Source organism: Meleagris gallopavo, chromosome 3 (genome assembly GCF_905368555.1).
Source record: "Meleagris gallopavo chromosome 3, MGAL_WU_HG_1.1, whole genome shotgun sequence".
Taxonomy (NCBI): Eukaryota; Metazoa; Chordata; class Aves; order Galliformes; family Phasianidae; genus Meleagris; species Meleagris gallopavo.
Genome location: NC_139406.1, coordinates 12,448,678 through 12,475,326, shown reverse-complemented (window position 1 = coordinate 12,475,326; position 26,649 = coordinate 12,448,678). Strand labels below are relative to the sequence as shown.

Sequence of the window (26,649 nt, the reverse complement as noted above, 5' to 3'; positions counted from 1 at the left end):
ATTTAGTTTTCTCCCACGTTAAAAAATCCAGTCTTTCCCCCTTCTTTCCACTCTCTAAGTTTACATTGTCTGCAGTTGCTTTCAGGAGTCTCCTGCTCTGATTCTATCTTCATTTTGGTTCAGCTGACCTTTCATAACCTTTCAGTTCACCTTTTCTTTCCATTAGAGTTACAGTCAGTATTACTGTATGGACTTATGTCTGCTCAGGGCTCAAAATCAGTGCCCTTTCCTTGCCATTTTCACTTGTCTCTTGCCCTTAACACAGTAGCCATACTCCTGTTGAATTCTTTTCCTTCTGTAGCTTCAGTGACTACAGCAACTTTGTCTTTTCTGTATTTTCTTATGAATCTCTGTTACTACCTCCTTTTGAGGGTCCTCTGCCACTGCATGGAGTTCTGACTTGGGCTCATATTTCTTTTTTCTTTTAGTAGTCTCATCCACAAGTTAAGTTTAACTACCATCTCCATGTGGAAATAAAAATTTATACCTCTACTTCATCTGTAATATCTTGTCTTGTCTCTCAACTTCAGCATCTTCTGATAACTATCAGCTCACATGCAGTTTGATTAAAGCACCTCACCCTCTTCTCCCTTCCCTAGTCACTCCTTACAACTTCTCTCTTTTAGAACTGTGGTGAATAATATGATTTGCAGGTTTGTCAGACAAGCCAGTGATTCAAATAGCTTTTAATCTGTCTAACTTTTCAGAATAAGTTTCCACCTTGTATATTATTTCTGGCGTTTGTAGTCAGCCACAAAATTATAACTCTTTTACATGTTCATGATCTTTACTTTCAAACACTGCAATATTTTTCTTCTGCTCTTGGCAGAAACAACATTCATATCACTACTGAAAAACTCAATTTTTAGACTTTTCTTTTTGACTGTCTCCACTGGCTCCTTCTTTGCTATCACATCAAGAATAAATTCCTCTTTTTAAAAGTGGGCCTGGTGTTACATTTTTTCCAGTCACCAGGGACTTCACCTAATTGCCACGACTTTTCAAATGTCGTTGAGAGTGGTTTGGTGACTACATCAGCTAATTCCCTCAGAATTCTGGGGTGCATCTCATCAGGATCCATAGGCTTGTGGATGTTCAGGTTCCTCAAGTGGTCACAAACCTGATCTTCATTTACAGTGGGAGAGATGTTGCTTTCGTGATACCCTCCTGCAAAACCAGATGTTTGAGGACTGCATGGCAAGCAGTTATCAGAGAAGATTGAGGCAAAAAATTGTTATGTACCTCAGCCTTTTCCTTGTCTGTTGTTACCAGCTTGCCTGTATCACTCGCTGGGGGGGTACGCTCTCCTGTTGTTTTTTTTTCTGGTTGAGGTACCTGTAGAAGCCAGTGAATGCAGATATCATAATCGGAGGTCTGAAGCACCTGCCTTGTGAGGACGGGTTGAGACATCTGGAGCTCTTCAAGCTAGAGAAGAGGAGGCTCTGGTGGACTTTATAGTGGCCTTCCAGTGCTTGAAGGAGGACTACAGGAAAACTGGGGAGGGACTTTTTATAAGGGCATGTAGTGACAGCATATACTATGCAAGGTTTTAAATGGGAAGAGGGTTGGTTTAGACTAGATATTAGAAAGAAATTCTTTACTGTGAGGTTGGTGAGACACTGGAACAGGCTGCCCAGCAAGGTTGTGAATGCCTCCATCCTGGAAGCATTCAAGGCCAGGCTAGATGGAGCTTTGAGCAACCTGATTTAGTGGGAGGTGTCCCTGCCTGCAGCAGGGGTTTGGAACTAAATGATTTTAAAAGTCCCTTCCAATCCAAATCATTCTATGATTCTACCATATTTAGATTTTCAAACCATTTTGATTGACTCTAAGTCAACTCCTGTCTGCAACTGATGAATTATTCCAACCTTTTTTCCATATCTGTTAAATAAAATTATCTACATAAGGCTTTGATCTGCTTGGTTTTGTTTTGTTATTGTTTTTTGAGTTTTCTAGTACTGCTTCATAAGTTTGAAAGGATCATCCTGCAAATGAGAACCACAGCAGTACTATTGGGTGAGGGGTCCTTGGCGATACCACAGAGAAAATGGTAAAGGTTAATCTGTAAAATATGAATTTTTAATATGTAAAATCAAGATCAGATATCGGACATCACTGAATCACAGAAGACATTGGCTGGAATGGACCACAAGAGGTCTCTAGTCCAGCCCCATGCTCAAAGTACACACAGGAGAAGCAAATTTCCCAGGACCATGTCCAGCTGGGTCTCACATCCATTCAAAGCTGAGATTTCATAGCCACTTTGGGCACCTGCTCCAGTATGCCCACCTTCATAGTAAAAATTCTTCAACCTGTATTGAGCAAGAATTTCCCAGGTTTCATGCTGTGCCTGTCACCACTTGTTCTCCCGCTGTGTGTCTCCACAGAATGTAGTGTCATCTTATGTACAACCTCCAATCAGGTAATTGTAACCAGCAGTAAACTATTCAATTTTCTCTTCTTAGAAACAAATCTATAGGTTGAATCAGTTAAAATGGGTGACTGTATTCTGGAATGAATGACTAAGAGGAAGACTTAGGAGTCATGACAGATAACAATAAATATAAGGTACCCATGCGATGTTTCAGGTAGCAAGCAGGCAGATAGTTTTTCAGTGCAAAAGCAAATTACAATGAAAATGTGATGAAATGTTACAATGAAATCTAGTGTCTGAAGTTGATAGCACATACATTCAGGTAGGAAAGAATACCTTTCTTTATGTATTTTAACTAAATGGAAATTGACAGCAAGTTAGGAGGATATGTTTGATTCTTTGGCACGTGAGGCCTGAGTTAAAGTTAGATACCTTTTTACATGATATCTCAATGAGACATTAAAGTGCAGATGAAGAAATTACAGGGTGGTGTTCTCTGGTTTATGTTATGCAGAATCAAATGTTAGGTCATTGAAATACTCATGGTTTTCCTAATAAAATTTGCCATGTAACATTTGGAAGAAAGGAGAAGCAGAACCTGAACCAACAGATTTTCTCTAGTGTACAGTGCAGCAAATTATTCTCTACTATTCCTGTTTCAGGCATCTGGCTTTGCAATAGTGAAATTAATCAGTCAATATTATACATAACATATAAATTTGATTAAGTCATAGAAGTGTTTATCAGCTGTAAAACACACTGGTACTATCACATAGTTTTGGTAGGAAGGTCTATACTAACAGGCTTGCTTAGTTAGTAATGTAAATCAGAGAAAAAAGATGAAGGCATATTCTTCATTAGCTTCCATTCTGGTCAGTGTTGTTTGTATCAAAGTAATTTTAATAACACAGGGATTAGTCCTGATGATTTCATACATGCTGTCCAGATTTTAACATCATGTAGGAAAAATTCCAATTGCTGATCAAAGATGGACTAAATATATCCTCTGTTACTTCTTTTCTATCATTAAGTTCTTTTAATCTTAGTGACATTTCAAAGAAGCTTTCTCTTTGGATTTGCTTTCAATTTGAATTATTTTGAATATATTTACAAATAATTCCAATCAATTTCTTTATTGTCTTTCTTGATATGTTATGTCATATCCACACTTCACAGACAGCTCAGTGTCACCAAAATGGATCTAATTTATTCTCTTTGCAACTTCTTCAGCATGTTATGTTCAGAATTAATAAATAAAAAAGATGCAGAGTGAAGTAATGTTATCTGTTTCAACTGACCAATGCTTCCAAGCCTGTCTGTGTAACAACAACAAAATCTGTTTACCCAGATACTACTCTGTTTTGTGAGTCACTAATATTGCCCAGTCCACGATAGGCTGCTGCTTCATCAATAACTGTCAGACCTTTGAGGTGTATGAAGAGATATAGAGAGAATATGAAAAATGTGTAAAATACAAGCATGTATTCAGAAACTGGATAGAGCAAACAAGTTGGTAGATATTTTGCCACTCATAAATCCTGCCTTTCTATATGTCAGCATCCCTCCAAAATATTGTCACAGGTTCTGTGCTCCAGCAAGTCCCCTCTTCAGCACTGTGACGATTGATTTAGCTTTTGAGAGACTAAAAAACTTAATATTTCTGCTATTGCCTTAGCATGCACCAGCTTCACTCAAAATCCCAGCTTTAATAATGAACCTCTGATTCTTTACCAAGGTTTATTATCAATCTCACTTAGTTGTACAAAGTAAGCTTTTATATCCGAGCTACTCATACTATGTTCACTCTACTAAAACTACATACATAATAATGCTATAGGAAATAATTCCTCCAGCCTATTTTAGATATCTTCTTTAAGCTTAAGTAAATCATGTCTAGGAATGTTATTTTCTGTCCCATTCAGTATAAGAGAATTCTAGACAAAAAGCTCAAAGATGAACACTGTTGACATCTACTTCCAGTTAGATAAATCTTACTTCTGGCTCCATTTGTATTTTTACAGAGACATCAGTGATAAAAATCTTTCACTTTAACATACAGGTCCAAGCACAATTTAGTGGTACAAAGGACCTTTGATATTTTATATTCTACAATGTGTTTGACTTTTAAATATGTGCAGTAATAACGTATCCCTAGCAGATGAAAGTTTAGACATCTCTATGTCATCATTTTTCAAGCTGAGTAGGTCATCTGTGTTTGAGAGTTTTCAGATGCACAGAATAGTTATAAAACATAGTTACCTAGGTTAACATTCAAACAGATTTGAAATGGTCTGTTCCATATGTTGTGCATATTCACATTCTTCAATAGCATCACTGGAAGACAAAACTGGAATCATCACCATTGTTTCATATCATTACAAAAACTCTTTTTAAAGAATTTAAAATTAACTGAAAGAGACTGAGAATATTAAGAACTAAAACAAACAGGATAACAACTTTAGTTGTTTATCTTACAAAATGCATCTGTGAAAGCAGCAAAGTTTCTGATTATGAATACTTTTATGCTATTTTTTAAAATTACGAACAGGAACACAGCTGGAATAATATGCCAGCATGACACTAAAAAAAGATTAGAAGACACAGTGTTAGGAAGCAGTAGATTACTGTCTTTCTGATCCCTGTGAAGGTGAGATTCATCTCAATAATATTAATCATATAAAAACTAGGCTCTACCTAAGTGAGTTGTCAAGGCTCCCTCTATAGTCAACAGAGAGAGACTGGCATTTCCCAGGAATGATTAATCAAAATGTAGAATAAACATCTGAGGGCATCATCTGAGTCCTTGTTGAAGTTCCTAGGTCTATTCCTAGATAGTGAGGGAGAACTATATGACTGAACTTGCTCTAGGTTACCCACTTTAGCAGGGAGGTTGGACTTGGTCTCCAGAGGTTCCTTCCGACTCCTGTAATTCTGTGATTCTGTGCGACTAGCTCAGAGTTAATAACTAACTTCTAGATCACTAAATTGAGATGAATTGACGGCAGATCAAATTTTATCTTACTCATGTAGTCATATAGTAATTGTGACTTGTAATGGCTGCCAGATCTTGGCCAAGGATAGATATGAGGAAAGCATTTTGGTAGTACTTCAGAGATCAAATTTACGTTGGTCATCTGGGTATTAGGGAAATCTTCACATGCATATCTATTCACTGTGCTTACTTAGGAAACATAAATAAAATGTAATTGAGCTACTCAAGTATTTGAAATTAATTTGGAAAGGCAGAAAATAGAATCTATAATAATTTTTTTTTTCATGAAATCTCGAGTTGTTTATTCAGAAGGGAAAACTTTGGTAATTTCAGAAATATTTTCTGTTATCTTTAGTTAAAGATGCCCTATCTAAAATATTAAGGAATGATAAAAGAATAACTTGTGATCTTTTTAGTGTATTTTTAATAAACAACTTTCCCTTTACTTGTTAGTGAGAGCTTTTTCAAAGAAGTCTTACTGTATAAGCATGCCAGTTTAGCTGCAACATGGTATTAAAATGTATTAAATGTCTGATAAGAAAGGTTCCTTGGAACACGCTTGTCTTTGATCCAGTGCACTGTTACATCTAGTATCAGAACAGGGAAATGGAATAACTATTTGCAGCCCTGATGTGGGCTCTCTGTGACTTTGCATAAGTCACAATTCTGCTAAGTCAGAGAAAATGACTAAGCTGGGGTGGATGGGGGAGAAGTAGGAGGAGGCTCCTACTCACAAATCACAGCCTCCTCTGGGAAGAGAAAAGGCTGAGAATAGAATTCAAACTCTACAATGAGTCTAGCCCTCAGGAAAATTTTATTCAACCTAATTAAAGATTGAAATAGTACAAACACATTTTATCTACCAGCACTACTGAAACGGCACGCTCATGACCCATTAACTTTTTTTTACATCTGTATTTTAGTTCATCTCTATAATTATTTGTGATGTCAGTGCTTGAGATTTTATAACTGGCATTAGGAATCAACATGTTCCAGAGGATGGATCAGAATTCTCCAAAGGATGTACAAAGAATTATGTGTAGGATAATTACATACTTGGTAACTGAAAAATTATTTGCTTCAACAATGAGCTTTGCTGCTGACTACAGTGTTGATTCTCTAAGGAAAGTTATTCCACTTGCACAAAATCTCCTTGATGTTAATGGAACTTCATGTGTTACCAAGAATTGATCTACCTCATGAGCTTGCAAAATCAGAGCTTTAAAGCAGTCATTGTTAAAGCTCAATGACCTCAAGAAGGCTGCTTAGCAGGAAGATCTTAGAAACAAGCTCAGTTTAATCAGTGAAATCTGCTGACTGCCAGGATCTCACTCTACTTCTCACCTCTTCCCTTGTAGTCAGTAGAACAGTGACCACTACCAAGAATAACCTCCTGATTAATTTGTAAATTCAGTTCTAACCAGACAGATTAGGAACTCCAAAATAGGTAGGCATCCAAGAGGTCCCAGAGTCTTGTGGACTAATAGATATTCTAAGGGACAACGAGTCACAGTCTCTTAGCTGTATATTTGAAAATAGAGGCATTTCACTACTTCTGCAATGGAAGTCCATTGCGGTAAGATGTGATAGATTCCTCTTTGCAAAGGTGTTTCTGCTAGCCAGGATTGTTCTCTGTACGTGAGATACCATCATTGGAATAGGCTGAGAAACTGAAGGAAACCAAGGCTCAGCATCCATCTGCAATGGGTAATTTTCTTCATAACTGCAAGATGTATGGTATAAAAAGAATATTTGAATAAAATAGTGCTGCACTTACAGACTTGAGTTTGTATCTGATTGTTGTATCCTAAATAGCATAGACTATCAGGAGTGTGAGGGATCATGTTAGTGAGGACTATCCTACCAGACTACCAGACAACAGGTAGTAAGTTTCTCCCTATCTCTATTCGTGTCACATCATGTTATCAAGCATATCTGTGGAACGTGCTTGCAATTGGACAGATGGGACTAAAGATAGTCTTCAGCTCTTTGCTTCCAGAGTAAGTGGTTAAGTGATCAAGAAAATGCTTCAGTTTTGTGCTCCACAACAGGAGGGCTGAGGTCCCATTGTGAGTAAGACTTTGCACCTCCATGAGTGGTTGAAATGGCATGAGATTCAAATGATGCTCTTTTTCAAGAACACCTCAAATACTAACTTCACAAATTACATATGTACCTACTGTAATTGTCTCTAACGAGCATATACAACAAATCTGAATTGTAGTAATCACCTGTATCTGTTACACTCTCTGTTGTAGTACTACAATTATAACTTTCTAGGGATCCAGCCAAAGTTTAGGTTAAAAAACTGTGAGTCTTTAAACAAGAAACTTCAAAAACATTATTCCTCTAAAAAAAAAAAAGTAAAAAGTTATGTGATATCAAAATGACATTGTTATTTTGATATTTTTTGTACATCTCAGCCCAAATTTTAATGCTGAGACTCCTTTGAATAATCATGTTTCAAATCTGCCACCAAAGATTTCAAATTCAATAGAAAAAGCAGCAGGGATTCAAGTCCAGGTGATGACTCAAATAAAATTATTTGTAAGTGTACAAGAGTGGAGTCCAGTTACAAGCCAAGTGTTTGCAGACAGGCTTCTACCAGAATAAATATGTGGCTCACAGTAACATACTGAAGTCATAAAACCTAAATAGCGCTTGGATAGTGTGAATTTGAGTCTAGCCATTTTAAAGAATCTTTTATTTGTGTTGTTTGCATTCTATAGGAGCTCTTCAAGGGACATTTGTCCTGAGAGCACATTCAGAATTAAGACCCAATATTTCAAAATTCTTTACAGTCAGTGTGCATGCCCACATTATTCTAAAAAATTCATATGCCCAGGAAGGGAAGAATTAAAATCAAATTTTTAAAAAGCAAGTTTAAGGTAATTTGCTTCATTTGCCTTTCTGCTCAAAGAAAATTATTTTTATAATGAAAATGCTTGGCTCACATACCTAAATACAATGTTTTGAAAACAATTTGAAATAATAGGGACTGAAGCAGAATTAGCTGTAAAAACTTCAAGATTCAAGTCATTTCATAGAATGACAAAAATGAATGAAATGACATTTCATTTAAAAATAATAGTGTTTAGAAAGTCCTTAAATTTGGAAGTATCAAAAAAATACAGGATTGAAGTTAATGCTAGGGCAATACTGACAGCAAACTAGTGATTGTTTTCCTACTTTGCATATATTTACATGTAGAGAAATCTAATACATACGACAACAAAGACCAATAGTTTGAGGTGAATTTGTGTTTAGATTTTCTTACAATTCTGGGCAAGATTGTGCCAGAATACTTTGAAGGGTAATTCACAAAAAGGAGCTGTGAAACAGAAGAGTGTTAGTACAGATGGAGGCTTTGTCATATTCAGCTTAGCAACTGTCTCCAGGCTTTTCCAAAAAATGACATTTGGCCTAATAATTTCTGGGTGAATTTTTGAAGGAAGAGTAAAAACTTTGCCAAATTTAAGCTTTTGCTCAAGATTACTGGAGTACTAGAGCTACTTAATTAGTTAGATTCTAACTTAAGGGAAATAAATGAAAAATGTTTTATATTTTGTTTCGAAAGAAACTTTACCTGGAATCACAAACTGAAAACAGAACTTTTGTAAAAAGAAAATGCTGAGTTCAAATTTCAATATAGAAGTGTTTTAAGTTCTTTAAATTAACAGGCAAGTGCAAACAAGCTCATAATGGAGCATGTCAAACAAAAACTGAGGCTACCTATAGAAAAAAATGACTTTTTAAAATTTAATTTGTATAACTTGAGGTGTGGGTAAAGCTATATAGGAATGAGTTCTTTCATGAGCAAGGGAAGTACTAAGAAAGTTGGCTTCTCTATTGGTTTCAGTCCCTGAAAGCCCATACCGTAGTAACATGACTTCTCCACAGAGGTAATATGATTGCATTTGCCACCTTGCTGCTGACTTCCACTACATTTTAGGGAACTCTGTGAACTCAATCCTTCTGTTAAATTTATTTGAAATCATTTAACAAGTTTATAGGTCATTAGAGAGATTCTAATAGAAAATATCACATAAGGTATCATTTGTCAGGCTACCAAAAATAAGCACTCTTTCATTTCCCAAGTAAATAATTTCATTTTAAGAGTGAATGTTATGTTACGTGTCTATACAACTGATAGGAACATAACCAGTTGGTGTAAAAGTTAATTTTCTCCCATGTAGACAAACTGTTAAGATTCAGTCAGGTGATCTCATGTCAAGAAGACCTGATAAAAGTCAGGATGCTTCATAAGAAACCGTCTCAGATAAAATGCAGTAGCTGAGAGTCTGTGTATTCTGTGTATTCTCAGATATGACAATGTAAATAAAATAAGTTATGCTTTAAATCTTTTAAAATATAAATAAAATTGTTGTGACAGTTATACAGTATTTCCAGATTAAAATAGCCATTTATTAATGACTAATGGTGTCCCTCCCTCTCACCACTATCGTGACAAATTTAGATGAATATGGACAAGCTTATTTTGAAAGTTCATTGGAAAAAAAAATCAAACATACAAAATATTTCTTTCTCAGTTTTGCTCAGAGGGACCTAACATATAAATTGCCGGTTGTTCAGTGGTGCCTTCTTTTGAATGCATTTGTTTTAAATTGTTGTGATCCTGCTTAAAGTACTTAATCATTTTGTTCAGAAGCTCCTGTGTGTTTAATGATGTGGATGAAAGACTTAAAATTTGGCAGCAAAATAGCCTCTCTGTCAAGGATGAGCCTTTTGTAATCTCCCTGATGAACTACCAGAATGATAAGTGAAAACCATCCTTTGCACATGTTCAGAAATGCACTTAAAGATCTCTTTAGAGTCTTTCCTCACCAAGATGCTGAGCTGGACTTGCTGCTGCCACTCCAGATTGCTGTAGGAGCAGGCACTGGTGTTGAACACAGGAAGACCCTTCTTCACGGTCTCAGTGTTTTTCTATTGCCACGTCAATGCTGGGGAAATAATCTGTACGAAATGTAGAAAGAAAAGGAAAATGTCTGAAATGCGAACTGTAGCAAAAGCTTGGATTTGGGGAATTTGGGTAGATCTTGGGAACTGGGAAACGTTGTTATTGGCAAATTTAGAAAAAGAGATCAGCTTCAGGAAATAGTTTTAGGACTAAGATAGGTAGGGAATGGGAAATCTGAAACAGAAAGTTGAAAGAGACCCTGAGACGAACTACATGAAAAAAAACTGAAACAAGAGTTCTGGTTTGGAGCACGGAAGGCTGGGAGATGGCAAGGAAGCAGACAAAAAGCTGGCAATTGATAGTGGGACTGGGAGAAGAGATTAATTATGCATGTCTTTGAAGAGAATTAAACAGAACGGGGAGCAGGGAACAAGGGCAGCCAGGGAATGGCAAAGCATACTCACCAGGGTTGCGAGCCACTGCTAAAAACTGATTAGAATGGAAGCGGAGGAGTGGGGAGGCTGGAACTGTGAGAAGAATCTTGAAACTGAAGACATGTATTAATTGGGAAGAAGTTAATGACGGAGAGACTATCTTAAGACTAAAAAGAAAAGAGAGAAGGCTGGCAAGACAGATTTGAGGGGATGGGGATCCAGTTGTGGTGAACAGAGGAAAATTCTCTGCCTAACTCAGAACACACTCAGATAGTGATTGGACCTGAACCCAAGTTTCTTGACTATTAACATTCTTCTGCTGTCAGTACTTGTGAAAACCAGTAACGGGCAGACATCTAAAGATGTGCTTTTATATTTGGCTTAAGAGCACGCTGCCACTGCAAAGGATGAAGGTGTTCTCTCCTGCCTTTGGTTGTCCTTTGCTTCAGCACTGAGGACTATGGACCCACAGGAAGATGTGATGCAGGCCATAGATCCAAACAGGCAAGAGGCAGTTTTCAGTAAGATCAGCAAGCTGGTCTGAAGTATGGTGTTGCTACATGGTTACTCATGCCAAGGAAAGTTAAAAGGGTGCAAGTTGCAGCAGAGACAGATGGGAATGCAGGGAATGCCATTAGTCCCAAATTTTTTTGGCTGTTTGGTCTTAGATCTGCTTACACCAACCCTGAAATTATGCCCTCTTTCCTCTCTGCTTGTCAACCATTTGGAGGTGGATATCTTACTACTACTAACTGCTACTCAGTGTCAGCAATCTCCTTTCTCTAAAAAATATATCTCTGCTAGTGACTGATAATAGTGCAATCCATATGATGCTACATGTCTTGGAGTTTTGTTTGCTTATTTATTTCTCTAGAAAGCTGCAAATGAAAAGATCTGTGCTAAAGAATTCAGACAAGAATTCTGAGATGAAGGGAAGTTACTACTAAAGTTGCCTTTTAGAAAAAAAAAAAAAAACCAACCAAAAATATGTTATTCAGTGACTAAAGTCAGTATCATAATGCCCATAAAAGTGTCCAATTAAGGCAACATAGAGTTCCTGACTTTGCAAAATTTAACAATTTTTTAAAATATCCTCTGTACATGTGTAGTAATACACCTGGTATTTTGAGTATCAGTTTAAATATAGTCAAGAATCTCAGAAGAGAGAAAGAGAACAAATAAAAGTACAATTTCTGAAAGACAGTAAAATGAAAGGTAGTTACATCATACAGTTTTACTGCAATAAAACTAAACACACCAAGTACTGTTGAATAATCTCTCCAGGTTGCTTTTTGGCACCTGCAAAGCTAGAAGAACTCTTTGTATTGCATTAATTATAATGTCACCATACATTACTAATAATGCTACAGTACTTTTTTTTTTTTTTCCACTTAGAAGGCAAAAGGGAAAAGTCAGTACTAATCAACTTATTTAAAATATATTTTTTTTACCTGAAATTCCATGTACGGAGTTCAAGGAGCTGTGCTTAGAATTTGTTTGGGTTGTGTAAATGTTAATATATTTTTTTTTAATAGTTGACAAGAGAAAATGCCAAAGAATTGCAATAATAATAATAATAATAATAATAATAACAACTGTTTTTGTAGGAAATGGACTTTGGTTTGGTAGTTAAAAACAAATTCAGCAAACTCAGGGAAGAAACACTTCGTTTGTACAGGCATATATACTTGAAGATTTTGTATATGCATCTAGTTAATTTGACTGAAGCTGCATTTATAGAATTTACCTGAGAAGTAGCATTGATAGAAGAGATCCAGTTTCTCCAAGAGGCTTGATAGGTGGTGGTACCTCAGCCTGACTTATGTCAGAAGATTGGACCAGCTAGAAGCACAAATAAGATGGTTCCAACATATTTGCTACCCTTGATATCACCAAAGACATGCCGACTGATCAGTAGGATGATTCCAGTTTGAACCTGCAACAATATGATGGGATGATTTTGAGCTGTTTGTATAGTTTATTTTTCCCACTTCGCTGTGTTCATATTCTCAAAGAATTTTGTGGATTGTAAGAAATCATTTTTATGGATAACTATGGTTTAGTTTCAGTTTTCAGAGCCAAAAATCAAATAGATGAACTGTAGGTAGGAGACTCTGGATCTTGGTGATATTTCGTTCTTAAGATAGAATTATGAGATTGATTCAAACTTTGTTGCTAGCACTGGCTTCCAGCAGAAGAGTCACACCTTTTGAGTTAGATTGTCACTTAGCATCCCTTTCCATCAGAACATTGTGCTGGTGTGCTAATTGAGGAAGATGCTCATTTTGTTGTGGTTTTGAAACCAATACAATATATGAATATATATGTTTATATAATCAATATGGCCTATATATTTTATGATATTAGCTTCATATGTTTATTTTGTGACAGAGGATCACTGATACTGAATGTGTATTGATCAAAAGAACATCCTCTAAATTGTTATTACAGAATCCTACAGCAGAAGCAGCCAAATCAATTTTGTGGAAGTTGTAAAGCGCTTTAGCCAGAGTCAGACTTATTGTGGATAAGGAGGAGAGTCATAGAATTGTACATACATAGAATGGCTTGGGTTGACAGGGATTTAAAGACAGTGAAGCTCCAACCCTTTGTTGTGGGCAGGGTTTCCACTCACCAGATCAGGCTGCCCAAGGTCCTGTCCAACCTATCCTTGTTCAAGGATAGGTCACCTTCACAAATGGGTCATCCACTTCTCTGGGCAATCTGTTCCAATTGTCTCACCACCCTCTGAGTAAGAATTTTTATCCTAATACCTAACCTAAATCTTCCCATTTTCAGTTTAAAACCATTTCCTTTTGTCCTATCACTAACAGATCATGCAAAAAGTCTATCTTCCTCTTGTTTATAAGTTCTTTTTAAGTACTGGAAGGCTGCAATGAGGTCTCCTCAGAGGTTTGTCCTCTCTAGTCTGAACAAGACCAGCTCCCTCAGCTTTTCAGGATAAGTGTTCCTGATCATTTCATGGCCTTCTCTGGATGCAAGTACTTGACAGCAGTCTGCACAGAACATCAGCCTTACTTGAGGCCCACTGAAAATATAGTGGAACTATCTGTGAACGTCATTAAGTTTTATAAGATTGGTTCTTTCACTAGTAGTTGCTTCAAGAGTGTGAGATTCCTCTTAATTAGAAGAAAAAAACTTTACTTTGACATATTTGAAAGGCTTGTTGAGTTCCAATCTAGGAGTACATTCTGTGGGTATTGCTGCTTCACTGAGTGACTTAGCAGAGTTTCCAGGGAAAGTTATCAGAAAAACTGTACAGACTTTTTTTGCCAAGTGTCATTATTTTCTGTGAATGCATTATCTTGTGAAATAGTTTGAATGTGTCACCAAACATGTTGTGCACACCTGCACTTGTAAAATATGTCTGAAGAGAAAGGAAAGATCAACAGTATATCCCCAAGGAGCAAATTCGACATTATTCTTGAAAAACAAGAAATACCGAGGCTCTTTGGAATATATGTTTAGTACTTTGGTAGTGTGGACACTACAACTCTATAGCAAGAATATAAAAAAGCCAGGGTGAGAGGAGTCTTAGCTACAAATTACCTATATCAAAATGGACTTGAAAGGGATTTTTCAACATTGAATTCTTCGGTTAGGTTTGTAAAAAGAGTAACAGATTTTTCCTCTAAACTACTTGAACTTATGAAACTAAATTAAGACGTTTTCTGAGTGAAAACATGTACTGTAGTGGTAGAATGGGTTTACATGGCATTGTTGGTGAACCTTAAAGAGTAACAGCATCTCTGGGATTTTATAGGCTTTACTCCTTAGATCAAAACAATAGTAACTTCCTGTTTAAGGTGCTGCAATCTAAAGTGAATAGGAAGAAAGTATCTGAGCTGGAAAAAAAATAAGTTTTGTTCAGTGTAGAATCCAAAAATTGGAATTTCACTTAGATGGCAAAAGTTTAAGTGAATTTCTTGCCATTTAAGTAAGAATAACAGCCAGCAGCAAAAGCCAGGAAACAAGAAATAGTTCCTTAAGGAACATGTAAGGCCCTCAAAATTTAGGAAAACTCTATTCACAGTGACATTTGACTGGGACTGTTAGTTGAAATGGAAGTCAAAGCTGACCAATCTTAAGTCTTTTTAAAATCTGCAATTACTATCAACAGACAAAGAAGCAATACCCAAAAAAACTGTAAGGATCCATTTGTTTGATCCAGTAGCATGCAGGAGAAAAGAGATAACAGCAAATTTAAACAAACTCTGAATCTGGATTACAGGATTTGTTTTACAAATGGCAGGGTCTCAGGGCTAACACCAAGCAGGGTCTCAGGGCTAACACCAAGGAAGACATAATCAGAAGGAAATTTTTAAATGAACACCCCAAGAAATGACAGGAATTATCATGAAGCTGACTTACTGACCTGTCAGGTTTTGCATAAATTACTTGATTACCATTAACAATAAGCCAAGTATTTTAATCTCTTACCAACCTTTACCTTGCTGGACACTTAACAATGAGAACTAGAAATTCAATCAATTATTAGCATTGTTACCCTTTTCTTCAGGAATGGGGTTTATTTTTCTGAAATAATATGCACGTGGAGACTCTTTATTTTTGTTTTCATTTCCCAAAAGCATTTATAATTGTCTAACAAGACTTAAATAGAAATTGGATTTCTTCAGGAAGCCTGAATCAGCAGAGCATTAGTTTACATGTTGAAGACTATTTATAGTGGAGGGGAAAATCTGCACATGTGCATAGGTGTCTTGCTTTAAAGTTTATGTTCCACTGAAAAGAAAAAATATTTTCTTTAAAATACTAAAATGTCAAACAAAATTCTTATATTAGGCAGCTCTTCAAAACCCAAGGATCCTAACACTCGTCTAAATGCAAACACTCTTGAATATTTTTCATTGTATCAGGAATAGCATAGAGAATGGATATTAATCTTCACCTTCATAAATTTCCTTCATCCCCTGAGATTCCAAATCAGCTGACATGTTTGAAAATTCTCCTTACTAGTTGCACAGAAAATAAACCTACTCAACACTGATGTACCTTATTCACTGCTACGTTTTCATCATAAGGCATGTAATTGTCTTTTATGTTACTGAAAAAATAACCACGATGAAAGCTAGCAAAGACTCCTCTGGAACAGAATAAATAATAAGGTGGAAAGAGAACTTTGAAAAAAATATGTATTTATCTTCACTAACTATTGCATTATTTCATCTCTGAAATATATATGCTGAGGACATATTTACAGCTGTTCTCCTCTTCAGCTTTCTGTAACTAAGCTAGTATTATACTTCCTGATGTCACATCTTCGTGATAACACCAAGCACATATTTTAACAGACCTTAGAATGTCAGATAAATATGAAATTATTGTAGCCAGTTCTGTTTCATTCATGTGCCTCTGTTTATTTTATTTTTGCCAGATACTGTTTTCTTCTTACACAATGCAATAGGAATGTGGCTGTAACAAATGTGGGTGTGCCTTTGAATATTTTTTCTATCTTTATTTGGATCTGTCCTTAGTATAATATATCTGTACTGTATGAAAGGTACTGAACATAATTGACCTTCAGGTTTTGAAGTACATCTTCACTTTCCATTTCTGCTAGGTGACAGTAGCATACATCTAAACACCCAAGTTGACCTTCTGTGGATGAGGATTCCCTTAACTTTCACTGATATTCCCATTTAAACTCACCCATGTAAGTCGGGTTATTTGAGATACTCTTTCAGAGTTGATTGTGTCAGTTATTAGAGGTTGCCTGTCCTTGGGTCTGCGGTGGTGGAGAATTGTGAGAAGCCATTTGGTGACTATCAACATCACTATGTTATTCCTGTCTATCCCTATGTATTGGATTGGTTCCATCTGGTCCTTAGCCAAAACTAAACAAAATATGTGCTTAAGTTCTTTGGTGTTTCTAAAATCCCCTTTTTTCTCATGCTTTATTCCAACCACTAAATAAACATTCCTTCTTTTGTGGGAGCTGCTCATCAATATTAAAAGAAAAACAGGTGCCTGAAACCAGTCAGATCTACAGGATGATAGGCATTAGTACATACATGATAACACTTGCCTCCTAACAAAAAATAAAAGAAGAGCAAGATTGCACACAAACACAAGCCTAGGATCAGACAAGTCAGGAGCCAGAGGTGATATCAGTCTTGTAACACTGAAAACAAAATGTCAGGATTCTGGAAGATAATGGTGATTCCATTGTCTGCTCTGAAACTTAGACTCTGCAAAAAAAATTGAATAAAACCCTTTTGAGTTTATTTCCTCTTCAATACAGTACATTCTTTGTCCAAGAGTAAAGTAGTAAAACTATATTTGCTGACATTTAGAAGCTTCTTTATAAAACTTTGACCCTTTGAAGTCAATGAGATTTTTGTCACCTGACTTATGGAATATAAAATGTAAAAAAATAAATCTGTTTCCTCTTAGTACATGAAACTTACCAACAATTTCCTTCAGTACATTCCAAGTATACTCAAGAACTACCAAGTAAATAGGGTTTGGAGTAGACCCTGGGCCCTCAGCTTCTCCTGTTTCATGCAGAAGCAGGAAAATTTCTTCTGTGACACCATCTCATTTTCTTGATGACACATGACAAATTCTCTGAATACAGACTGGAAGATGAACGGTCAGTGTTCTCCGGTCTGGACTTACGAACTTTCAACAGAGTTACAACGGACTTGTGATACTTTTTGTGGTATATTTTTGATGGTTGACAAGTCTTTTTCCTCGCAATTCTGCAAAGCTGTTAATAAGAACTGTATTTCCTTGGGAACTGGCAGTATTCCAGCCTTTGTAGTTGTAGAAAATCCATATACAAAATAATGCTCGGTAGTTCTGGGTTTTTTTATAGGTATTACTCTTAAATCTTTGTCTCGTGTGAACTTTGACCTAGCTCATTCAGGTTAATTAAAGCAGCCTTTATAGTTACAAATGGTATAAACAACAATTGCAGTACTTTTTTTTCAAATTTTCAAAAATATATTTCTTCCCCGGTGTACGTATTATACTGAAAGAACATAACATTATGATGTCATATATAAAGATGGTATCTCCAACACTCGCTTGGGATGACCTGTATAACTAACTCATAGCCATACTATTCCATTGTAAGCAATGGAATCATCCCTTATTTATTTTATGAAAATCTTTATACTGTGTAGTGTTTATGCATGCCTGTGCTGATCTGAGATTGTCTTTAGGGAGTGCATTACATGCTATGTTATACTGTTTTTTTTTATAAGCAATACAGATAGTAATGCCTACAGTTAATGTTGCTTGACACTTTCTAGTATAAAATATTTTTATGTTGTTATCTTCACTGAGTTTAAGCCATTTGGACTACAATTTTTCAGGTTGGATACATGCCTCTTGATGAATTCTTTAAAGGAATATTTTACCTAAAAAGATTCTGCCTGGGGCTTTTCCCCAGAACAATGTTGATGAAAAGCGTGCTCTTCTTTGAATAGCTTTTGTAGCTTCTCATTATTGGGTTGCGCCAACAGTACAACTTGATCGTGGCTTAACTCTTTGTGGCAGTACTCACTGGAGTGTCCTCGTATCTTGTTTGCCTACTTGTTTTCCTTACTGCTGAATAGTGATCTAATGGTAAAGAATAAAAGACAGAGATATAAGGAACAGAGTTCCTTCCTACAGAAGTGATTGGTGGTTGAATTTCATTGAGTTGAGGTGACATAAATACCCAAACATGGTTGGCATTTAATTAGTTTATTGTTTTCATTAGACATGGGTTAGGACCTTTTTTAAAAGAAAAGTTAATATAGTGCTGCAACATAAAAGTTATTAATACCAAAATAAAAAAATGTATACTGTGCCTGTGTTAATTCTTGACCTTCTAGAGAAAAATCATTCTTCATTGTGTTGCTGTAGAAATACCGATAGAAATGCATCCATGCCCCCCTTCTAATGCACAGTCTCCTTGTGTGAGGACAGTTGACACGGTCCAGGGTGACACAGAGGCTTGATGGCAAAACAAAATGTTTACCAGTGAATTGCCCTTGTCTATTGACAGCAAAACTTGAATAATGATACCAAAAGATCCCCAGCTACCAGCTGCTACTAATTAACAGAACAAATCCAGTAGAATTCAACCTATCCTAATGGAGGCAAACTTCTGGAACTAGGCCTTTTGTTCCAGTGACACCAATCTAAACAACAAGGCTATTGACTGCGTGCATGTGCCAGCTTTTGTTAGTGGGGGCTACCTGAAAAGATGAAAATTGCATGAATCTGCAATTTCAGATTCATTGATTCTCAGCTGAAAAAACTCAATCTGTGAATTGACATGAGAGGCGTGGTCAAGGTGAATTAAGATTCTATGTAAAAGGATCATACTGTCATAGTCTATCCCTCAGAAATGAAATAAATTTTGTTTCCAGTGGCAGTGCTAAACAGGTCTCAAGAAACCACAGCGCAGTTTTGATCTTTAGGATCACCATGGTTATTGCTGGAGGTCATTAATTTATCTATGGATCACCAGTCAGATCAGTAAGCCCTGTGGACAATTTCAGATAAGGAAAAAAATGAAAGGCATTCAAATAACTTCCTCAACGACTTAATCACATTTTTGCTAAGCTATATGTTGACAGGAACACGATTCCCCAGAAAGGAACTGTTCAGGAACCACCATCACCACCAAGAAACTACATAACTTCTCCCAGTAAAGATGCCTTACCATTTTCACCCCTTCCTTTTCACCCCTTCCTTTACAGAAGACAACATTGTTTTAGTTCAGACTACCTTGAATTCACAGTCAAATTTGAAGTGTAATGTTGAATCAAGTAAGACACTTTCCCCACCCTATACTGGCAGTTAGTTTTTGTTTGTTTGTTTGTTTTGTTGTTTGGTTGTGTGTTTTTTTTTTTGTAAAAACAGTGTTTCGAGCGTTAATCCTAACTGATGAGCATCATAATCTTATATATGGCAATAATTTTTCTGAGTTGTAATGATAGAACAAGGCTACACTACAGTGGACCACATAAGTCTACTTTACTGTGATTACAGAAAGTCCAAATTTAATCCACTGTCCAGAAAACCTTCCCCTAGACTGTCAAGGGAAATCAAGTAATAGATACCATACTTTTATGTAGGTTGCTCCAAAAGTAATGTCCTGTATTTATTTCCATGGAAACTAGAACAGAGACAAAGAAATTTGATAGAGTGAATCCTCAGCTACAAAACACTATTTTTCAGTGTAGTCACCACTATTAGCTATGCATTTTTGTTAGCAAGGAAGAGGAGCCTGCATACTGTGCTCATAAATAGCTGCACCAGTGGACGTGATCTGCACTCATTGTTGACAGTGCTGAAAGGCACCACCCACTGCCTCACTGTGCTCACATCCACTGTTTGGTCTCCATAAACATTCAGCAAATGCTGATGAATGTCATTTTTTCCACATGGAGGAATTCAATCGCACATCTTCGCTTCATCCATCCTTCCATATCAGACACCATTTTGTCAGACTGCCCCTCTGCTGCCATCTGTTACACAGCAACAACATGTAATGGAATATTGGTGAGAAGGTTTCACTTCTACTACTGTACCACCAATGTCTGTCCGCCTCTGATGTGATGGATGAACACAACAAAATTTCTTTCAGAGCAGCCATCATGGATCTATATTCCCAGTATGAAGGAGAAGCAAAGAACCAGGTGATTAGACTTAAGAAGATGATCCCAGTCCTGGTTGTTTCTACATTACCTTCTTCAGACAATGTGTTGCTTCTCTATGAGCTCGAGGAAAGAATGATCTATGCCACTCTCTCAGCAGCTGTTGCTGAGACATCACAACTATACTTGATATTCTGAGATCACCATGTTAAATTACTCTTCTGGTCACGGGAAAATACTGAATTGAAAGTTGAAACTGATATATATATATATATGTATCTTTGACCCGTTTCAATCTGCAAAAAAATCATCTGTTAGATCAAGAAGTTTATATTCTTTATTCTTGATGATGCATTTCTATTACTATAGGAGATAGCTTTCCTCTACATTTTCCAGTTTTCCTTTCTATAGAAAAAAAAAGGATGGTCAGGCTTCTAATTTTTTCCTATATAAAAGGAAAAAAACAATGTTTGTTAGCCTTCTAAAACTATCAAAAGGAATAGTCTGTTCTTTCTTGATAACTGCAAGTATACTTATCATAGAGAACAACTCATAACCTGGGGAAAAAAAATAAAAAATCTCTATGAACAACTATCAATGTGTCCTGCATGAGCTATATTGGAATATCTACTTAAAGATCTGTAGGGTTCTCTGTATTCACTATGAAAGCACATTATTTCAGCTGCCTCTATTATTCACACATTAATAACTTTAAAACTGTATTTAGTCATGGGAAGATAAATTACAGATTCCAGAGAAAGTGGAAGAATTAGTATCTTTTAGGCATGGAACCTACATTTTCATCTGTTCTCAACCTACTACTTTGTTAGCTTATGGCGTCTATTTTCAAACATCTAAGAGGACATTCTCTAATTAAGAGGACTTTCTCTAATTTAATTTTTGGCTGATATGGTCTTTATAATGATTATTATTTTGACTATGAGAATGAGGAAATTTTTACAGCTGATCATCCATTTAAAGAGTTCTGCAAGGATGAAATTATTCTTCAGCTTCACTCCATGCTCTCTTACCAACTCACTTATTAATCTAGGATTTTGTTTTCACAGTTGTTTTGCAAACCAATTCTCATGCATACCAAGGGAAGGAAGTGATGTTCCACTGGTAAGTCAGCACCAGTTTGAATAGAACCAAGGCATTTAATGAAGTAGCTAATTTTTTTTCTTTCTGATATGAATATCAATGTCTAGGGTCTGTTGGTAACTGTTGGGGTAAACTGAAATGGAGAACAATGCAATTGCACAAGATAATCCTTCTCTTAGCTTCGCTCTTTGGGGTTTTTAAAGATACATTTTTTTTGAAAGTTGGATAATACCTGTATATATGCCTCTAAAACCTTTAATCAGGGGTGTGTAGCAGACAGGTTTACCAGGGATGTGAAGAGATTTTAATCTCATCTCCTTTACTATCGACTGTATGGCTCCCATAGCTAAGGCTATGTCTGTCCCTCTGTAATGATGGAAGCTGTTGTATTTAAGATTCCAGAGTCATGCACTGCAGAACTATTAAGGCAGGTAGTGAAAGAGGCAGGGAAAAGCAGAAAGAGAAAAGCAGGTCCGAGAGAAAACAAACAAACAAACCCCCCCCCCCAAAAAAAAAAAACAGAAAAAAATGTATTTTAACCTAGGAGATTATAATTTAATCCTACTTCTGTCACAAAGCTTCCGTTTGATACTAAGCAAGTAATTTAAAACATAGTAATCACAAATGCCTTTGATATGTATATTTGGAGACTCAACTCAAGATGCTGAGTACAGGGCTTGAGTTGCAGAAGTATTTAGTATTTACATATGCAACTTATATAAATAAGAATTATATTTTTAACATATAAAGCACTATGTTATCTTAGATATGTATACACAACCAGGCTTCTTTAATGGAGCAGCAGAAATCAGTGGACATCTCTGACAATTTTGACTTTAATTTCATGTTTCAGTTCTATATAATATGATAACAATACAAAGTCATTTCACGAGCAGATTGTGAAGAAAAAAAAGGTGTTTGTTCACCAAAATTATTAAAGTTCACAAGGAAACAGTGGACCATTTGCTAACACTCCAGAAAGCAAGTATCAATGAAAAGAAACTACACCCTTATCTATAAAGATATGATGATGAAAGTCCACAAAATTAACATGTGTGATTAATGTGTAATTAACAGTCTTTTCTTCAGTTATTTAAATATGATCATATTACTGTCTTACTGTATTTGAGAAGTCAATGCTAACAGATCAACAAAAATTATGTCTTCGTAGTTTAGGTAATAAGGAGGTTCTATCTTCCAAACTTTCGTTTTAAGAATCACGTTTAACAGCCATTCTTTCAGGTGATTGTGTTCTTCACTTTGTGTCACAGAATAAAGATACTTTTTTTGTTTTTGTTTTTCTTCCTCCTTAGCATTTTCAACTTAGGTATCCCAGAACACATAGAAGACAAGAGAAAGAGGCTGAGATGAGGAAGAGTTGCACAAAAGAAGAGCAATAGAAATTTCAGAGATGATCTGAGTACAAGGATGAGCCACATCTTCGGAGTTATACAACAAAACAGCTACAGAACAAATAAAGATAGGATCAAAATACGAAAGTAAAGCTGTTAGGGACAAAAGGATATATTTCATATGTACTCTATTGACATCATTTGGTCAGTATGTAGTTTTAAATCATCCAGTTATCTTGGATCAAAAAAAGACTGGATCATAAAAATGTGAGTGGGATCCACCTCACTTTTCTTTAGGCAGTTGCAGAACAGGTATCATACTTCCAATCTATAAAACTTCAGTTAACATATTCAATCAGATTTAGAGTGCAATTCATCTGGCCAGATATAGGCATCTATTTAGGATGAGACGAAGCATGCCATTAGTTCTATTGAATATTTTGGATAGCTTTTCCTTGACTATGAAGTAGCATAGGATGAGAGAGACACACACTTACTGGGAAGAGTCCAGCAAAGGATCACCAAGGTCACCAAGGGACTGGAGTATATCTCCTGTGAGGAGAGGCTTAGGAAGTTGGAACAGCTTAGCCTGGAGAAGAGGAGTCTCAGGGCACGTCTCAACAATGTATATAGAAAACCGAAGGGAGGATGCAGTGAAGATGATGTCAGGCCCTTTTCAGTGGTGCCCAGTGCCAGAACAAGAGGCAGTGGGTACAAACTGGGTCACAAAATGTTCTATCTAAATATTGGGAAGTACTTCTTCATTATTTCGTTGGTGATGGAGCAGTGGCACAAATTGCCTGGAGTCTTCTCCTTGGAGATCTTTAAAAGCTGCCTGAATGTGGTATTGGGCTAGAGCAGGGTTTGTCCCAGCTAGAGCAGGGGTTGGACCATATGGCCTCCAGAGGTTCTCAACTAACTGTTCTGTGCTTTTGTGATAAGATTTGATCAGATATTAATGCCTACGGTGTAGACCATCACATTTAACCGTATCTGTCCTATCTTTTGAAATCCTTCAGCTAAATGATTGCATTTCAACTACTAAATACTTAATTTCCAAACCCTACTTCCAAATACAAAGAAGTCACCTTGATATTACTAATCACTGATAGTCACCTTAATGTCAAGAATTATGGTCTTGTGAACAAACATCTGCATATCAAATATGGCTGGGATGCCTTGATTACAGCAGATTCTGATGGTGTAGACTCATTCCCTTCTAACACAGACTTCTGTGATATTTGCAGTAATACAGATTTTTAGCCAGCTACGGTCTACCACTGTAAGAATCTCAAATTCCGCTACTACATCATCAATTCATAACCTTACAGACATGCAGGTGGTAAACGGTGATAACAAAATGAAGTTGACCTTCCAAAATGAACGTAATTCCATGATCTGTACCTTATCAATAAATTAGAACATTATGCAAAATAGAACAGCTGTCCTGACTTTCACTAAGACTGCCAAGCCATTTGTCTACTTCAGACTGGAAGCTCTGTGTGCTAACACTACCTGCATTTTTCTCATTTTCTGATTCTTACCAAGACTGGATTAACCAAGCTAGTTTAAAGTATCTCGAAGAACACTTGCTGCTAATTTCAGATTTGCAGCTGGCCTAGTTGTCCAGTTTCCTAGACTGGTCAGTTGGTGTTCTCAGTACAACCTCTCTACTAGAGACATTTATATGCCATGTTACTGTAGCCATTTACAAAGTTGCTACAAAGTTTGGTTTTAACAGCTAAAACACTGTTTTAAAAATAATAGCAATAATTGACAAGTGCTTCCTGGATTAGAGAAGTGTGAAATACAGTAGAAAATAAGATGGCAATGCTGATGTGGCAATTCACCATACAACTTCTAGACAACTTGATTTTTATATTTTTTTGTTAGATAGACCAAGATGAGAACAAGCTATTGTGAAACTTACTGTAACCAAATCCAACTGCTTAACTTCGACAGGTCACAAAACTTGGTATCTGTCAGGTGCTTGAACCATGGCAGCGGCATCTTGCATTATCGAATAGCATGGTTAATTCATGTGATAATTCTTACAAAGCTACAAGGACAAAAGCTTAGAATAGGAGGCAAAGGAGAATTAATGGCATAGCAAACAATGAATATGTGTGAAAGAAGAACTTCCTTCACTGAAGACAAAATGAGGAGGATGATTGAAACATAAAAAATTAGTAATAACTCTGAGCTTTCATTGTTTCCTTGAAGTACTAAAAATAGAACAGTACTGATTAACTGTATTTCTTTTTAGTCATCCAGAAGAACAAAATGCCTAAGATCTGGTTGACTTCCATGGTAAAACCCTTAAAAAAAAAAAACAAATAAAATGAACTTTCTGTGTTCTATTCTTATGCCTTGCAAGCAAAGTAACATCTTCAGCAAGCACTGCTGCCATCTCTTTGCCAAAACATGAGCACAAATTACCTTAAAAAGCTGTCCTTCAGAAGACGAGTACAACAATGATGGTATGCTGAGTACAGTCAGAAAGGATTCAGAACACATCCCAGGAACTATGAGTGAATGCTCAGCTCAAGGTGACACTTAGTCCAACCCCAACTCTTGAAGACCTGAAGAGGTTGTTTAAACATAGGTCTGCTCTAAACTTCCCAAAGACTAGTTAGGAAATTACGAAAATATGAGAGGTGACAGGTATTTTATTTATGCAAATAGTGTCTGTCTGGCAGTCCAGCATCAGGTAGGATTTTCAGTCATCTAGAAGAAGAACATTGACCTAAAGGGAGCAAACAGTGTGCAACTAAGAATGCACAGGTAAACCATGTCCACTACGAGAGTTTTTTTCATCTCTTTCTGTATAACTTAGCCAAATCTCACAAACAGATCAACATTTTCTAAACGGACACCTGCTGAATAACAGTTCAAAACTTGTTTATCAAAGTAGAATATTGAGGAGCATCTGAAATGCTTTGCAAAGCCTTTGGAAAAAAGAGAGAGAAAAAAAACCTACAAAAACAAGAGGTAACTTGATCAAGACTTGGTTGAGTCATTGTGTGGGTTGACCACACAAATGTGTTGAACTCTGCTTTAACTTGTGCTGTTCTGCAGTAGAGTAAGGCTTCCTGGTGCAGAGCAGGGTAAGAAACACCGGAATGAATGCCTCCATATGGTTCAGCTCTTGTCCTGAGCTTGGTCTGACTGGTTTTGTCCCACCCTTCTACCTTTTAAGACCAGAAACACCACCTTGCAGATTCTGCTCTTGAAGGAGTGACTCTTCATGTCTGACTTGGCACAACAAGGCATCCAGTCCATCAAGTCGGCAGTTGACTACAAGGCACCTTATTCGCGCAGTTCCCCATGGAACACCCCCAATGAGATACTTGGTGGCAAGTTGCATGGAGTAACCAATGCCGGCCCCAAGACAGACAAGAGCTCAGCTGTTTTCCTTCGACTTTCATGCCAGCAAGGCCTCAGCATGGCCTTCCCTCACACCACAAACACAGCCGGTTGACAGACGCAAGTCTGGTGCTTGTGGTCGGCAAGGATCCGTGAGGACCAGCCATTCCCCTCGCTCATTTCCCTCACGCGTTCACCACGTCCTTGGCTCAGAGAGACCTTCTGCCAACTCTCTGCGGGCCGGGAAACGCACGGGGACACTCGCCACGGTCTGGGCCCAGCGGGGGTCGGAGCGGGGCGGGTGCGGGCGGGCGACTCGGAACTCCGCGGCCGTCCCGCAGCAGCGGGCGGCGGCCCCGCGGACGGCTGCTCCGCGCCCCGCGCTCGCCCGCGGACCCTGCCGGGCGGACAATGGGAGATCAAAGCGCGGGGAGGAGGAGGAGGAGGAGGATGGTGGTGCTGGGGGCGGCG

At 37.1% G+C, this 26,649-nt stretch overlaps 1 long non-coding RNA gene across 1 annotated transcript; it reads right to left on the bottom strand.

Moving 5' to 3' along the window:
• Positions 1-4,097: 4,097 nt before the first annotated feature.
• Positions 4,098-26,562, bottom strand: LOC146544603 (uncharacterized). The gene is made up of 3 exons (XR_014882307.1): positions 12,469-26,562; positions 10,212-10,343; positions 4,098-4,708 (listed from the first exon to the last, which is right to left on the bottom strand). It is a non-coding gene; the product is annotated as an uncharacterized LOC146544603 (long non-coding RNA).
• Between the last annotated feature and the right edge of the window lie 87 nt (positions 26,563-26,649).